Source organism: Macaca fascicularis, chromosome 4 (assembly GCF_037993035.2).
Source record: "Macaca fascicularis isolate 582-1 chromosome 4, T2T-MFA8v1.1".
Classification (NCBI taxonomy): domain Eukaryota; kingdom Metazoa; phylum Chordata; class Mammalia; order Primates; family Cercopithecidae; genus Macaca; species Macaca fascicularis.
In genome coordinates, this window is record NC_088378.1 from 135,222,163 (window position 1) to 135,238,652 (window position 16,490).

Here is a 16,490-nt window from a genome sequence, read left to right on the forward strand (position 1 = left end):
CTCATGACCCAGCCTCCCCAGTAACTAACTGGGATTACAGGCGCATGCCACCATGCCCAACTAATTTTCTGTATTTTTAGTAGAGACGGGGGTTTTGCCATGTTGGCCAGGATGGTTTCAAACTCCTAGCCTCAAATGATCTGCCCACCTCAGCCTCTCAAAGTGCTGGGATTACAGGCTCGAGCCACCCTGCCCAGCCTAAAAAATATTTTTTAAAACATTAATGGCCAGCATTTCCTGAAAACTTACAGTTTGTGAGGCACAGCTCTATTAACTTTACATGAATTAACTCAATCCTAAAAATCCTGGGATAGGTAGGTACTATTACTGTCTATTTCAGAGACAGAAACTGATAAAGTACTTTATCCAAGCTAGTAAATGGAGGAGTCAGGATTTGAACCCAGGCAACATTAACTCCACAACCCACATTCTTTTTTTTTTTTTTTGAGACAGAGTCTCGCTCTGTCGCCCAGGCTGGAGTGCAGTGGCGCAATATCGGCTCACTGCAAGCTCTGACTCCCAGGTTCACGCCATTCTCCTGCCTCAGCCTCCCGAGTAGCTGGGACTACAGGCACCTGCCACCATGCCTGGCTAATTTGTTTGTATATTTAGTAGAGACGGGGTTTCACTGTGTTAGCCAGGATGGTCTTGATCTCCTGACCTCGTGATCCGCCTGCCTCGGCCTCCCAAAGTGCTGGGATTACAGGCATGAGCCACCGCGCCCGGCCCACAACCCACATTCTTAACCACTTCGCAACGAAATACAACTAGGACACTCTTGAGCGTATATTTTAATGGCTTTGAAGTCAAGTGGACTTAAACTTTACTACAGGCTCAGCCACTTATTAGGTACATTATTTGGGGCAAACTTAATCTCTTATATCTTAGAGTCTTTATCTATAGAAAGGAGATAATTAAATGGGACAGTGATGTAAAACCATTTAGTAAGTGGCTGGTATAGAATGTATACTAATTATTAAGCCCTTACTATTTTTATTTTTTTTTTACTACTTTCATGAATATACAACACCAATCAATCCTACAGTGTCTAATTTGGGGATTCCAAGCTAAAACATCAAAAGGCCCTCTTTCTTCATCCGTAATTCTCTCCTTCCTATTCTTCCAGAAATATATGTACTATTCCCAATAATCTCATTTTCCATAAGTTAAGAAATATCGCATTGGATGAGGTTAGTAGTTAGATGAGTCTTAAATTCTTTGTTCACTTTTTAATTTTTAAAATAACACAGACAGGATCTCCCTATGTTGCCCAGGATGGTCTGGAACTTCTGGGCTAAAGAAATCCTCCCCCCATGACCTCCCAAAGTGCTGGGATTACAGGCGTAAGCCACCACACCCAGCCATCAGTCTTAAATTCTATCACAGGGGTACCTAGTAAGTTTGGTAAGGACAATAGTTATACTCTTGATAACAACTTCCAAAGATTCTGGGCATTGCTCAAGCATTTAACATATTTTAAAAATCACCAAAGTAGTTATCTAAGCTTTTATTTAATCTTTTTTAAAAATACTGAGTTCAGGCCTGGCGCGGTGGCTCACACCTGTAATCCCAGCACTTTGGAAGGCCCAGGAAGGCAGATCACCTGAGGTCAGGAGTTTTGAGACCAGCCTGGCCAACATGGTGAAACCCCGTCCCCACTAAAAACACAAAAAATTAGCCGGGCATGGTGGTGGGTGCCTGCTGTAATCCCAGCTACTCAGGAGGCTGAGGCAGGAGAATCACTTGAACCTAGGGGGCGGAGGTTGCAGTGAGCCGAGATCGCGCCACTGTACTCCAGCCTGGGCAATTAAGAGCGAAACGCTGTCTCAAAAACAAACAAACAAACAAACAAAAACTGAGTTCGTAACATTTCTTGGGCTTTACAAGATAGCTATCTCTTGCTCTTATTTGTCCTTTCACTACTTATTTCAAGCTTCAAAGAATTCCTTAGCAGTAGTACTCCCACTTTTTATGATTTATATGGTTACATCATATCCTCCTTCAATCTCCATTTTTCCAGATAAGATACTATTGCTTTTGTAGTCACATGAAAGTCTCTCCATTTTCTCCATCTACTTATAATTTCTCTGGACCTTTTCTACTTTTGAAGCATTTTTCTTGAGATAATTTGGTGGGAAGAACACTGGGCTGGGAGCCAGAAGTCCTCACTCTGCAATCTCATCTCTCAGATTCTTTATCTGAGAGGATTGCACTTGATAAATTTGTAATAGGCTCCTTTATATCTCTAAGCCTCATATATCTAAGACTCTGGATCTTCCAACTAAAAATCATTTGGTATTCTAACAATTCCCCTCAATTTTTTACTCCACTTAGCCAAAGAGGGGCAGGAAGATCAGATTGAAGGGTAGAGGAAGACACAACAATCAGGAAGCTCAGGGCTACAGAAGGAAGACATGACATTTTACGAATCAACAGAAAAAGATTCAATAAGAGAAATCAGACACCAAAAAAAGGAAAAAAGTCAGAGAAACACATGGCCTAATTCTAACCTCATCTCTACACATCTATTTGAAGGGGGAATAAGAAATACAAAAATGTGTATATTACTGTCCTTACTAAAGTTATTAGGTGTCTCTGTTACAGAATTTTTTTTTTTTTTGAGACGGGGTCTCGCTCTGTTGCCCAGGCTGAGTACAATGGCGTGATCTCGGCTCACTGCAACCTCTGCCTCCCAGATTCAAGTGATTCTCCTGCCTCAGCCTCCCGAGTAGCTGGGATTACAGGTGCCCACCACCATGCCTGGTTTATTTTTGTATTTTTAGTAGAGACAGGGTTTCACCAGGTTGGCCAGGTTGGTCTGAAACTCCTGACCTCAGGTGATCCACCTGCCTCGGCTTCCCAAAGTGCTGGGATTACAGATGTGAGCCACCATGCCCGACTTCCGTTACAGAATTTAAGACTGACCTAACTACTAACCTCATCCAATGTATTTCTCAACTTCTTACGGAAAACGAGATTATTGGAATAGTACGCATATTTCTGGAATAATAGGAAGGAATGAATTATGGATGAATAAAGAGAACCTTTTGGCAGCAGTGGAGTTTATCCAACCCTCATTTCTGCCTCAGAGAAGCAATGCAACTCTGTGCCAAGATATATATGTCTATATCGCTATGCTGTTGATAAAACGGCCTATGACAGTGCTTTGAAGAAAATAGGCATTACGCAGATATTTGATGACTAAATTAATGTCCAGCTGAACTGGAAGCCCTCATAATGCTACTAGTACTGCTACATACCGGATAATATGACAGTCAAGGCCATGGGAATTATATGGCATTGGCTGCCCTGGTTCCATGGGGAGACTGAGTAAACTGGGCGGAGGAGATTTGGCCTAATGGCATTAAGCTCTGACGATACTAGAAGCAGCCCTCAGAAGGAAAAGATAAATGGGCTATCTCTAAACCACCAGAGCAATATCGGAATATGTATGAAAATCATTTCCTACCCCGTGTCAGGGTCAAAAAAAAAGCACTATGTTTTCTCATACTGGCTTCTGGAGAGTTAGAGCTTCTTGTCCTAGGACTGGTTTGGGGCAGGCGACTGGTTTACGACAGGTTTGGGGAGGAATACATAGACAAAGGGTTAAGGTTGTTGGGCAGCCCAGCCTAAAGGTGGTGTTTCTCAGCGTGTGGTCCCTGGACCAAGAGTAGGGGTGCCTGCTTAAATCCCAGACTCAGGGACTCATCACAAATCTCTAGAATCATATTTATGGAAGAGGTGCTACGGTACTGCAACCTTATTACTAAGGAACAATCTTCTGTTTCAGAACTATGGCCTAGGATTTGGGGTTTCAGGTGGGGGCCTTGAGCGGAAGTCCTCTGACTCTGGCTTCATCACATCCGACAGACATTACTACAACACTTTGTTTTGGAGACCACTAAAAAAATACCTCAACTTCTCACAGGGCGAACAGGAACAAAACTAAGGACTCTGGAATGTATTTTCATAAGCTGGTTAAACACTAGTTCCTTTACAGCCTTGTTTATTACGTTAGTTTGTTCACTAGATTCTTATTTAAAAATAAATCTCTTCAACCGAAGAATTTTCAGAAAGAATCACAAACTCCAAAACAGAAGAGGTTTTCTCATAGTACAGAACTGGGCTTGTAAACCTGAAGACACTGCTATAAAAAGCAAAGTTTTATTTAAAAGAAAATTGCTGGTTAAGGCTTTCCCCAGCGCTTTTGCACTCAGAGCCACGAATGAAAGCTGGCAATTTGCGGGTGGCAGGGAAGGAAGACGCGGAAACAGGGCTGAAAAGATCGGGCAAAATGCACCCGGCTCCAGAGTTCAGGAGGAAGTCCCACCAACTACCTAATTTTTAATGGAGCCAATTAATTGCCAGAAGAACCGCGTCTGCAAATGTTTTGCCAGTCAACACTCCAGGTTCTCGCCATTCCTCTCGGGATGAACCACCCGAGGCCTGCAAAAAGCAGTCAAGTTATACTTCAGCTGTGCCCACCACCTCGGCGCAGCGTCGCCTCCCTCCCCAGGATCACCAGACTCTGCCCTCCGCGCGGAAACAGGACCCCATCACGCCGGTGCCGACAGGTTCCTCGCGCCCAGCTTAGCCCCGCGGCCTTTTGACTTGGGGGTCCGAGCCGCCGCCGCGTGCGGAGGAGAAGCCCCCTCGGCCACAAAGGGGAGACTCGGGCCACGCCCGCCACCACACTCGCCCTGCCCGGTCTTCGCGCCCGAAACCGTCCCGCGCCGCCACTTACTCGTCACTCCCCGCCGCGCTGTCGCGCTCGGGGATGGAATCCGCCCGGGAGGCGCGCGCAGACCGCGCAGCCAGAAGCCGCAGCCGGGACCGGCTGTGCCGCAGCGGCGCGCGCCCCCCGCCCCAGCCCGCGCGGCCACGCGGCTGAGTCACCCAGCGCTTCACGTTAAGAGTCCCCTCCGCGCGTGGCACGCCGGGAAGGCCGTGTCGGGGGACCCCGCCCGGGGCCGCACCGTAAATGGGAGTCGTCTTTCCTCCAGTCCACTCTGCACCCGACCGCAGCGGGCGCACTTTTCTGAGTTGCGCATACCCTCTCAATTATTAAAGGTTGCAGACGGAAAAGTTAGTAGTTTTCGGAATTGTAGAATGCGCTCGCGCAGCGCCAGGACGGCTGATACTTACCCGAAAATGTGGAACCCTGATCTCCCCATGCTTGGAGCGGGATTGGGGGCAGCGTAGTAAGAATACTGGAGTTGCTTAAACGCATTTGCTCGAAAGTCACTACCCTGGACATACATTCTGGCCAAAAGAAAGGGGGAAACCTCCACGTTTTTTTCAAATATTGAGTTTCATGAAGGTACCTGCTATGACGAAGTTATATTACAAATTTTAAATCCACCGGAAGCAAGTTACTGGGAAAACTGTGTTATGAGTAAAATATTTCAGCATTCAAAAAACATCTATGTGTGGTCCATGTCCTATAAACCGAATGCTGGAAAACCCAAAAGGAAGTTCTTATTGTCATGGTTTCTAGTGGCTTTTGTACTTTTAAAAATTACACTAGGCCGGGTGCGGTGGCTCACGCTTGTAATCCCTGCCCTTGGGAGGCCGAGGCGGGCGGATCACCTGAGGTCGGGGTTTCCAGACCAGCCTGGCCAACATGATGAAACCCCGTCTCTGCTAAAAATACAAAAATTAGCCAGGCATGGTGGCGGGCGCCTGTATGATTCTAGCTGCTCGGGAGGCTGAGGCAGGAGAATCACTTGAACCCAGGAGGCAACTGGGAAGTTGCAGTGAAGTTCCCTCTCAAATATATATATATATGTCTCTATATACTAATTAAATATACTAATTATGCAAGCTATTGTAAATTGTTGTTGAAAGCTATATAAACTAATAGCACAATTTTTAAAATTCTGGGTCGATTTTCCTTTTCCTTACAAGAGTCTCTAAAAACTAATTTGGAACTAAGGATTAAAATTGGTGTTGAAGTGGAAAGAATGTAAGAAAATAGTTTGACTCATTTCAGTGGGTTTCACATGGTTAACAGATACTTGTATAGCAAACTTGTTTTATCAGGGTCAAAAACTTTAATTTTCAAAACTGAAGACATAAGTTGTTTCATTATAATTTGGTCTTAGAGGCATAGAGGGTCATTTTCCATTTCTGTTCTCCCTCGTTTATGACTGTAAAGTATGCAAGACTGTATTGTGTTTATCTCAACATGGGCTAGGCTGTGAGGCTGCACACTCGTCATTTGTAAGTCAGTCTCACGTCCCCATGGTGACTCAGCTTCCCTGCTGCTTGCGTCTCTGGCTCTGCCATCCTAGCACTTCCGGGCTGGCAGAAGAGCTAGACTGGAGAATCTGTAAGGGCTCTCCTTTGCCTCTGCCAGAAGTGAGTGGCCTTTTCACTTCTGCTGATGTGTTTCACTGTCCTGAACTGGCCACCCGACTCAACCTGACTGACTCTAAGAAGGCTGTGAGATATAAATTCCTGCATGCCTGGAGAAAAGGAATATGAAAAAAGATTTGGTAAATACATGGCTATAAACCAATTTGAGTGAGTTATAGTCTCCAAACTTTACAATAGTAGCAGCATAGAGGATTGTTCAAACTAATGCCTTTATTTCCGTTGTTATAAAGTACAGTGTTACGGCCTTTGAGTCAAAGAAAAAAAACCCTTCTGATATTCCTGCAAAACAGTTCTTGAAACAAATTCTTCCTTTCTGGAAAGATTCCTTCCTGCAGATTTGTATATTGTCTTCCTCAGCCTCCCAAGTAGCTGGGACTACAGGCGCCCGCCACCTCGCCCGGCTAATTTTTTGTATTTTTTTTTTTAGTAGAGACGGGGTTTCACCGTGTTAGCCAGCATGGTCTCGATCTCCTGACCTCGTGATCCGCCCATCTCGGCCTCCCAAAGTGCTGGGATTACAGGCTTGAGCCACTGCGCCCGGCCTTTTTTTTTCTTATTGTGGAGAACGGAGTTCTTATTCTATTGCCCACACAGGTCTTGAACTCCTAGGCTCAAGCTATCCTCCAGATTCTGCCTCCCTAAATTTGGGGATTACCGGCATGAGCCACTGCACTGGCTGCAGATTTGTGGTTTACAAAAATCTGGCCTGAAGTTTGGAGAATCAGGCTAACTACTGGGTCTTATTTTTTTTTTTAAACACTTTCATTTTGGAAATTAAAGCATACAGAAAGATATAATAAACACTTGTTATCCATCATCCAAAATAAATAAGTGATAACATGACTTTTAATTTATAGTTAATGGTTCTACTTTTGGCTAAAATTTCATGTAATGAACAGCATATCAGACCGGGTACCTTTTTTGGGCAGACTTCAAGGAGACAGGATATGAGAAATGTATATTCACAGAAAGCATAGGTGTTTGCTGATTTTTATCATTTTATTTCTAATTTAATGTAGGTATCTCAAGACCCTGAGTCTCTGAGATGTATTTATATCTGAAATCAAAACCTTTTTTTTTGAGACAGGGTCTCCCTTTGTTGCCCAGACTGGGTGCAGTGGCGTGATCACCACTCACTGCAGCCTCGACCTTCTGGACTCAGGTGATCCTCCCATCTCAAGCTCCAAGACAGCTGGGACTACAGTCATGAACCACCACACCCAGCTAATTTTTAAAATTTTTTTGTAGAGATAGGGTGGGAAGGGGGAGTCCTAGGCTCAAGCAATCCTCCCAGTTTGGCCTCCCAAAGTGCTGGGGTTACAGGCATGAGCCCCGGGGCCCCCTACTGAAATCGTAATGTCAAATTGGTAGACTTGGAGTTTTCAATTGACATAATGGCAATATAGTTCATCTGATTTGCTGAATTATTTAAGTCTCCTTAAACAGCATCTACTACCAGTAAAATTACAAAGCACTCATCCCAACATTTTATATCATTTAGGCTTCTTAATAACCATAGAAGATAGATTTTATTACTCTTATTTACAAATGAGGAAATCAAGACATAAGCATGAAGTGTTTAAGGTCATTAAACTACTAACGAGGTGCTTGTGGGCTGAGAACTCAGGTCGTCTAATTTCAAAGTTCTTGTTCATCATACACTAAATAGTGACAATTCCAAACAACTAATTTAAGGTTGACTCTTAAGAATAAAAATATTTTTAAAATAATAGCTATTGTAAATTGTCGTACAAAAAGCTAATTCTCATTTCTACTGACTAATCTTATGTAGTAAATGTAAAAACTAACCAAAAATCCCCAGATTTTGAACTATCTCTCTCAAAGTAATTACATTTGCTAAATGTTGGTTTTGTTTTCTAAGACAGAGTCTTGCCCTGTCACTCAGGCTGGAGTACAGTGGTGGGATCATGCAACCTCAGCCTCCTGGGCTCAAGTGATCCTCCCACCTCAGCCTCCTGCGTAGCTAGGACTACAGGTGCAACACGCCAAGCTAATTTTTTAATTTGTAGAGAGGAAGTCTCACTATATTGCCCAGGCTGGTCTCAAAGTCCTGTGGGGAGTCAGGATAGAGGAGTCAGGAAATGTGGAAATGTGTTACCCTGGGTTTCGGCCAAGGCTGGGCGTAAACTGATAATGTTTATCTCTTGTTATTCCTGTTACTGGTTTACGAACGGGCTCTGGCCTTCCTATCCCATGTACCGGCTCTGACAGCTCACATGACCTCTTGTTTATGAACATACAAGTCTCATTCTTAAACCTAATACTGAGAATGCCTAGAAGTTTTCTTTTCTTTTTCAGCTTTATGTGAGTGTTGTTGTTGATGATGTTTTGAGACGGAGTCTCCCTCTGTCGCCCAGGCTGGAGTGCAATCTCTGCTCACTGCAACCTCCACCTCCCGGGTTCAAGTGATTCTCCTACCTCAGCCTCCCAAGTAACGGGGATTACAGGCACATGCCACCGTGCCCAGCTAATTTTTATATTTTTAGTAGAGATGGGGTTTCACCAGGTTAGGTCAGGCTCTCCTCCAATTCCTGACCTCAGATGATCCACTGGCCTCTGCCTCCCAAAGTGCTGGGATTACAGGCGTGAGCCACCACTCCCAGCCACCTTATATGGGTTTTAAATAAACAGCATTTGAAAAAGAAAATAGGCAGGACACGGTGACTCATGCCTGTAATCCCAGCACTTTGGGAGGCCAAGGTGGGAGGATCACCTGAGGTCGGGAGTTTCAGACCAGCCTGGCTAACATGGTGAAACCCTGTCTCTACTGAAAATACAAAAAATTAGCTGGATGCGGTGGTGCGCCTGTAATCCCAGCTACTCGAGAGGCTGAGGCAGAAGAATCGCTTCAACCCAGGAGGCGGAGGTTGCAGTGAACCTAAGGCAGGAGAATTGCTTGAACCCAGGAGGCGGAGGTTGCAGTGAGCCAGGATCACACCACTGCTCCAACCTGGGCGACAGCGAGACTCTGTCTCAAAAAAAAAAAAAAGATTCCAATAACCCACTGAGCCACCACAGAAAGCTATGAGATATTTATTTAGTAGATAGGTAAACTTTATTTCGCAAGCCCAAGGGGATAATTTACTTTCCATCCCCCTCTCTTTCAAAATAGAGAACCTCCAACAAATGGTATATAAAGGAAAACAAAGCAAACAAAAGAGGGAAACTTTGTAGTTTATTAACTCAAGCATGAAAGTACAGAAAATAAGCAGGGCTCAACATACTTGGAAAAGTAAGTCTGAATTTATTGCATTAAAACATGGTGTTGCACTAATCCAGCCGGGCGCAGTGGCTCACGCCTGTAATCCCAGCACTTTTGGAGGTCGAGGCGGGTGGATCACGAGGTCAGGAGATCCAGACCTTCCTGACTAACACGGTGAAACTGCATCTCTACTAAAAATACAAAAAATTAGCCGGGCGTGGTGGTGGACGCCTGTAGTCCCAGCTACTCAGGAGGCTGAGGCGGGAGAATGGCGTGAACCCAGGAGGTTAAGCTTGCAGTGAGCCGAGATCACACCACTGCACTCCAGCCTGGGAGACAGAGTGAGACTCTGTCTCAAAAAATAATAATAATAATAATAAAAAGAAAGCATTAATAAAACAGAACCTACTTTTACTTCAGTCATTTGGTCCCTAGGAATTCAAAATAATGCGGAAGGAGATGAAACATAGTAGTTTATAAACAATTTTGAGACCAGCATGAAATGACTAAGGACTATGATGTAATTTCCTTTTCAGAAAACATACAATTCAGGACAAACAGTTATCGATGGAATAAATAAACAAACATACAATTATCAGACACAGCCATAAGACTTATTTAGAAAAGAATAAATAACATATCTTTATCCTAGAGTTAGTTCTAGAGTTATTCTACTACATTCTGGATGTGGTTGAGGGCAGCATTTCCTATAGCTGAATGAAATTAGTGAAAAGATATAGGTTATGCTTTCAGTAGTGAAAAGTGAAAATGATTTATTCTAGAAACCTTGATTATATTATAGTACTGTCAAATTATTAAAATATTGACAAATTATGTACAGTTTAGTAAGAGCTGGCAGCTCGCTATGAGATTCTTTTATTTTGCTCAAATCATGTCCTCCTCCTTTCCCCAAACTATGAATAATCGAAAACATGGAAAATCTGTTTATCAAAACATGTGTCCTCCTGGCCCCTATGTCCACTGTAAGAAACTTCATCATAAGGAACAAACACATAAACAATAAGATAAATAATGAGAACTAGGTAAATTCAGAAAGATTTATTTGGCTTATTAACTAAGAGTCCAAACAGAGCTTTCTCTTTGCTTATTCAGAGTTGTGATGCCTACTTGGAAACAAGTCAGTGTTTGTGAATATATATATATATAAAGTACATGAAAAGGGAAGAATTAAACACATGAAGTGATGGCCAGGAGCAGCGGCTCACACCTGTAATCCCAGCACTTTGGGAGGCTGAGGCGGGAGGATCACTTGAGGTCAGGAATTTGAGACAAGCCTGGCCAATATGGTGAAACCCTGTCTCTACTAAAAATACAAAAATTAACAGGCATGGTAGCACATGCCTTTAAGTCCCAGCTACTCGGGAGGCTGAGGCAGGAGAATTGCTTGAACCTGGGAGGCGGAGGTTGCAGTGAGCCAAGATCATGCCATTGCACTCCAGCCTGGGCGTTGCAGCGATACTCCATCTCAAAAAAAAAAAACAAAAACAAAAAAAGAAAAAAAATGTTATATCATTTTTATAAGGCAGTATGATGTAGTGAAAACAAATATTGGAAAACAAGCCAGAGGACCTGTGTTTGAGGCTATTTCACACTTACTGATAACAAGTCACCCAGAAGGTTAGGTTTCCTAATCTGTAGGTAACTGACCTACTTTTGCCATGAGGTTGTTATGAAAAAGAAAAAATCAAAATGTATGCAAAAATATTTTATAACCTCTAAAAATTAGCTGGGCATGGTGGCAGGTTCCTGTAATCCCAGCTACTCAGGAGGCTGAGGCAGAAGAATCGCTTGAACCCAGGAGGCAGAGGTTGCAATGAGCCGAGATCACGCCCCTGCACTCCAGCCTGGATGACAGAGCAAGACTCTCAAAAAAAAAGAAAAAAGAAAGCATTGGCCAGGCGTGGTGGCTCACGCCTGTAATCCTAGCACTTTGGAAGACCAAGGTGGGCAGATCACGGGGTCAGGAGATTGAGACCATCCTGGCTAACATGGTGAAACCCCGTCTCTACTAAAAATACAAAACATGTAGCCAGGCATGGTGGCAGGCACCTGTAGTCCCACCTACTCGGGAGGCTGAGGCAGGAGAATGGCATGAACCCTGGAGGTGGAGCTTGCAGTGAGCTGAGATTGCACCAGAAATTTAGATCGCGCTAGAGAAAGGTAAGGTACTACTAGTATTAATATGATATATATACCCCATCCAAACTAATATTATCTTTTTCCTGAGGTAAAATTGTCCTCGTTAATGTCGACCTTAAATTGTTTGCATATCAAAATATACCAGTTAGTTTTCTTAACATTTGTTCTGCAGTTTTTTGTTTGTTTGTTTTTTGAGCTGGAGGCTTGCTATATTGCCCAGGCTGGTCTTGAACTCCTAGAATCAAGAGATCCACCCGCCTCAGCCTCCTGGTTAGCTGGGATTACAGGCACGTGGCACCATGTCTGGCTTGTTATACAGCTTTAATGAAAATAAAAACATGTTACAGTGATGAAATATTTTCAATTTTTTTCTTTTATCCATAATCATGAATAACAATAGAATTACTATTTTAAAGATAATTAAACATCACTGTTTTTTTTTTTTTTTTTTTGAGACCGAGTTTCGCTCTTATTGCCCAGGTTGTAGTGCAGTGGCATGATCTCAGCTTACTGCAATCTCCACCTCCCTGGTTCAAGCTATTCTCCTGCCTCAGCCTCCTGAGTAGCTGGGATTATAGGCGCCTGTCACCACATCCAGCTAATTTTTTGTATTTTTAGTAGAAACTGGGTTTCATAATGTTGGCCAGGCTGGTTTTGAACTCCTGACCTCAAGTGATCCACCCACCTCGGCTTCCCAAAGTGCTGGCATTATAGGTGTGAGCCACCAGGCCCGGCCTAAATATCACTTCTTAAGGAGATATTTGGTTTTCTACCGGATGTGTCCTCTTTAGTGCCTTTTAAAAATCATACACTAAATAATTGTCCTTACAGATTCTTATTCTTTTTTTTTTTTTTTTTTTTTTTTTTGAGACGGAGTCTCTCGCTGTTGCCCAGGCTGGAGTGCAGTGGCGCGATCTCGGCTCACTGCAAGCTCCGCCTCCCGGGATCCCGCCATTCTCCTGCCTCAGCCTCCTGAGTAGCTGGGACTACAGGCGCCCGCCACCGCGCCCGGCTAATTTTTTGTATTTTTAGTAGAGACGGGGTTTCGCTGTGGTCTCGATCTCCTGACCTTGTGATCCGCCCGCCTCGGCCTCCCAAAGTGCTGGGATTACAGGCTTGAGCCACCGCGCCCGGCCCAGATTCTTATTCTTAAAAGATTGTCAAACACACACACACAGTCAATGTCCTAGGCTGAATCTGGAAGGAATTATTAGGAATTGCTAGCTCATTGCTTCCTCAGCTACTCTTTGATTTTTAATATACTATATGATAGCAACATATGAATAAGGCTGACAGCTTTTGGAAAGTTCCTCTTCTTGCTTTGAATCTCTGTGCTTAAGCTAGTAAGTGGGTTGGTCTCTCTTGGTTTTTATTTACTGTAAATGGAAGTAGGTCCATATGATGCTGAAAATTAGTGGATACTCTACCTTGAAATGGGAACCATATACTTCGAAATTGACTTTAAGAAGGATCCAGGTGAGAGTAAGCTGAATAGGAACTAAGAAGATCTGACAGCCTGGTCACCTTTAGATCAGTCATTGCCTCTCTGGTCTCATCCACTTTTATCTAAAAATGGGGAAGTTTAGATCAAATGATACCTACCATTTGTTGAGTGCATCCCATGTGGTGGGCAGGCACTAGCTCTAATTGGCAAGCCTCATTAGTTCCATATTACAGATGTAGAAATCAGGGTTTAGGCTGGGCGCGGTGGCTAACACCCGTAATCCCAGCACTTTGGGAGGCCGAAAATGGATCACTTGAGGTCGGGAGTTCAAGACCAGCCTTACCAACATGGAGAAACCCCGTTTCTACTAAAAATACAAACTTAGCCGGGCATAGTGGTGCATGTCTGTAATCCCAGCTACTCGGGAGGCTGAGGCAGGAGAATCGCTTGAACTGGGAGGCAGAGGTTTCAGTGAGCCGAGATCACACCACTGCACTCCAGCCTGGGTGACACAGCGAGATCCCATCTTAAAAACAGAGGGGAAAAAAAAAAAAAAAATATATATATATATATATATATATACACACACACACACACACACATATATACACACACACATATATATACACACATATATATATATGAAGAAAAAAGAAAAGGAGAGAAACAAACATAGGAAGAAAAATGTAGAGCTGGGGAGAAGGGAAAGAAAAAAGAGTTGCAGGCCTGACGCGGTGGCTCACTTCTGTAATCCCAGCATTTCGGCAGGCCAAGGCGGGCGGATCACCTGAGGTCAGGAGTTCGAGACCAGCCTGACCAACATGGAGAAACCCTGTTTCTACTAAAATTACAAAAAGTAGCTGGGTGTGGTGTCACATGCCTGTAATCCCAGGTACTCGGGAGGCTGAGGCAGGAGAATCGCTTGAACCCGGGAGGCGGAGGTTGCAGTGAGCCGAGGTCGTGCCATCGCACCCCAGCCTGGGCAACAAGAGCGAAACTCCATCTCAAAAACAAAACAAAACAAAAAAAAAGCCCCAGCACTTTGGGAGGCCGAGGCGGGCGGATCACGAGGTCAGGAGATCAAGGCCATCCTGGCTAACACTGTGAAACCCCGTCTCTACTAAAAAATACAAAACAAAATTAGCCGGGCGTGATGGCGGGCGCCTGTAGTCCCACCTACTCGGGGAGGCTGAGGCAGGAAAATGCCATGAACCCGGGAGGCGGAGCTTGCAGTGAGCCGAGATCGCGCCACTGTACTCCAGCCTGGGTGAGAGAGCGAGACTCCGTCTCAAAAAAATAAAAAAATAAAGTTGCAGAGAGTTAGAGAAGGAGAAGGAGGAATCAGAATGGACGAGAGAAACAGAGTGGTCCAGAATAGGAAAAAGCTGGTCTTAGAAGGCAGAGAAAGACTAGAACAAAGGGGAACCACAGTGGAAGCCAGGAGAGATAGGTTAATGGAGTTCATTTTTTTCATTCAACAAATATTTATTATCCAACCACTGACTGCAGAGTACCCTGATAAATGCATGTCCTGGGAGAAAAAAAAAATGCATTACTCATGGTCTAACCCCAGATAGAATTTCATTTCTTAGTAACTTGGGTTTTCTTTTCTTTCTGATAATAGAAATAATTTATGCTCTTTTAGAAAATATGGAAAACAAGAGCTGAAATAAAGAATCTCTCATTCTAGCCTAGGGCTCAGTTTGAAGGGGCAGCACCACCGAGAGAAAACTCTTCTCATTAAGATAGCAGAGGTGCAAAAGAGCAAGCAGAAAGTAACCAGGCCTCTTTAGACTTAGGCTTGAAATAGTGCATTGTCTCGTCTGTCTCTGTCTCATGAAGCCACTGCAAAGGTGTGGACACAGGGAGGGGTAAAGAAATGGGGCCAGTAATCAGGTATGTATAGAGAGAATATACATATACATACATATACTATTAAAATTAGTAACTCAAGTACCATGTGTGGTCTTGCGGTAAATGATCTGATTTTCTGATACAATGAACAAATCTTGGTAAAATTCAGAAAATCATTAAACAACAATAACAAAAGTATAAGTTTCCCTTGATTTATACCATAGATGCATTCCTGGAAATCTGGTATATATAAAACCCACACAAAAAAATATTTTTTATTTCTATGTGAAACAGACAAGTTCTAGATTCAGATCATTATGACTGGATTTTTTGCCTATGAGAGTATCCAGAGGGACAGTCAAAATACAGAACGTAGGACAGTTTTTTTGTGGAGGGCAGGACCTTTACAGGCATTGGAGGAGGTCTAACATACCTGACTCTACCTATTAAATTTGGGTTTTTTAAAATTTTGTTTGTTTGTTTTGAGATGGAGTCTCGCTCTGTTGCCCAGGCTGGAGTGCAGTGGTATAATCTCAGGTCACTGCAACCTCCACCTCCTAGGTTCAAGCGATTCTCCTGCCTCAGCCTCCCAAGTAGCTGGGATTATAGGCCTGTGCCACCACGTCCGACTAATTTTTGTATTTTTAGTAGAGATGGGGGTTTCACCATTTTGACCAGGCTAGTCTTGAACTCCTAACCTCAAGTGATCCACCCACTTTAGCCTCCCAAAGTGCTGGGATTACAGGCGTGAGCCACCGCACCTGGTCTCTATATTTGAATATAACCTCATATTAATGTAACTGTACAATTGCACCCCAACATTTTGAACAATGCCCCCTAGAGACTAGTACATCCTAGTTGAAGTCTACTTATCAAATATCCCATATTGTGAAATTTTTGTTCACTATTGTAACCTTGCATCTAGTTTGATGCCTGACACATAGTAAGAGTTTAATAAATATTTCCTAATGAACACAAGAGTGTTCCTTTTACTTACATGGCATTTTTCATATTCCTTATGATAACGACTCGCATTTGTTTTTCCAGTCCTGACCTCTCTTCTGAGCTCCAAATCCATATTGGCAAATGCCCACTTAACATCTTTACTTGAATGACTTTCACATACCTCAAAGACTAAGTATATCCAAAATTGAACTCGTCATTTCCTGCCATTGCATCCCTCCCCCAGATAAAACCTAGTACCAAACAAGGCAAAATGTTAATTCGTGCTGGTGCTCTCTGGTTTAGTAACTGCCACTATGACCCACTTACTTAAGGGATCATCAGAACCCTGGCATTATCCATGATTATTTTCTACTTATCATCCCATTTTCTAGTCAATCAATTCTAGTTCCTAAATCTAAAATTTATCTCCTTTCCATCTCCAGGGCTTCTACCCTAGTGGATGATTGAATGACTACAATGGTCTCT

At 43.4% G+C, this 16,490-nt stretch overlaps 1 protein-coding gene across 9 annotated transcripts in view; it reads right to left on the minus strand.

The window, feature by feature from the left end:
• The window catches only part of KCTD20 (potassium channel tetramerization domain containing 20), a 56,135-nt gene extending 39,963 nt beyond the window's left edge, over nt 1–16,172 (minus strand). For 7 of the 9 annotated variants that reach the window (XM_074038233.1, XM_074038230.1, XM_005553162.5 and 4 more), the window contains exon 1: nt 4,745–4,885. The gene's annotated coding sequence lies outside the window, so the exon portion shown is untranslated. Of the gene's footprint in view, nt 1–4,744; nt 4,886–16,056 lie in introns of those variants that run through there. The other 2 variants (XM_074038232.1, XM_065544113.1) reach the window with 1 other exon arrangement.
• Between the last annotated feature and the right edge of the window lie 318 nt (nt 16,173–16,490).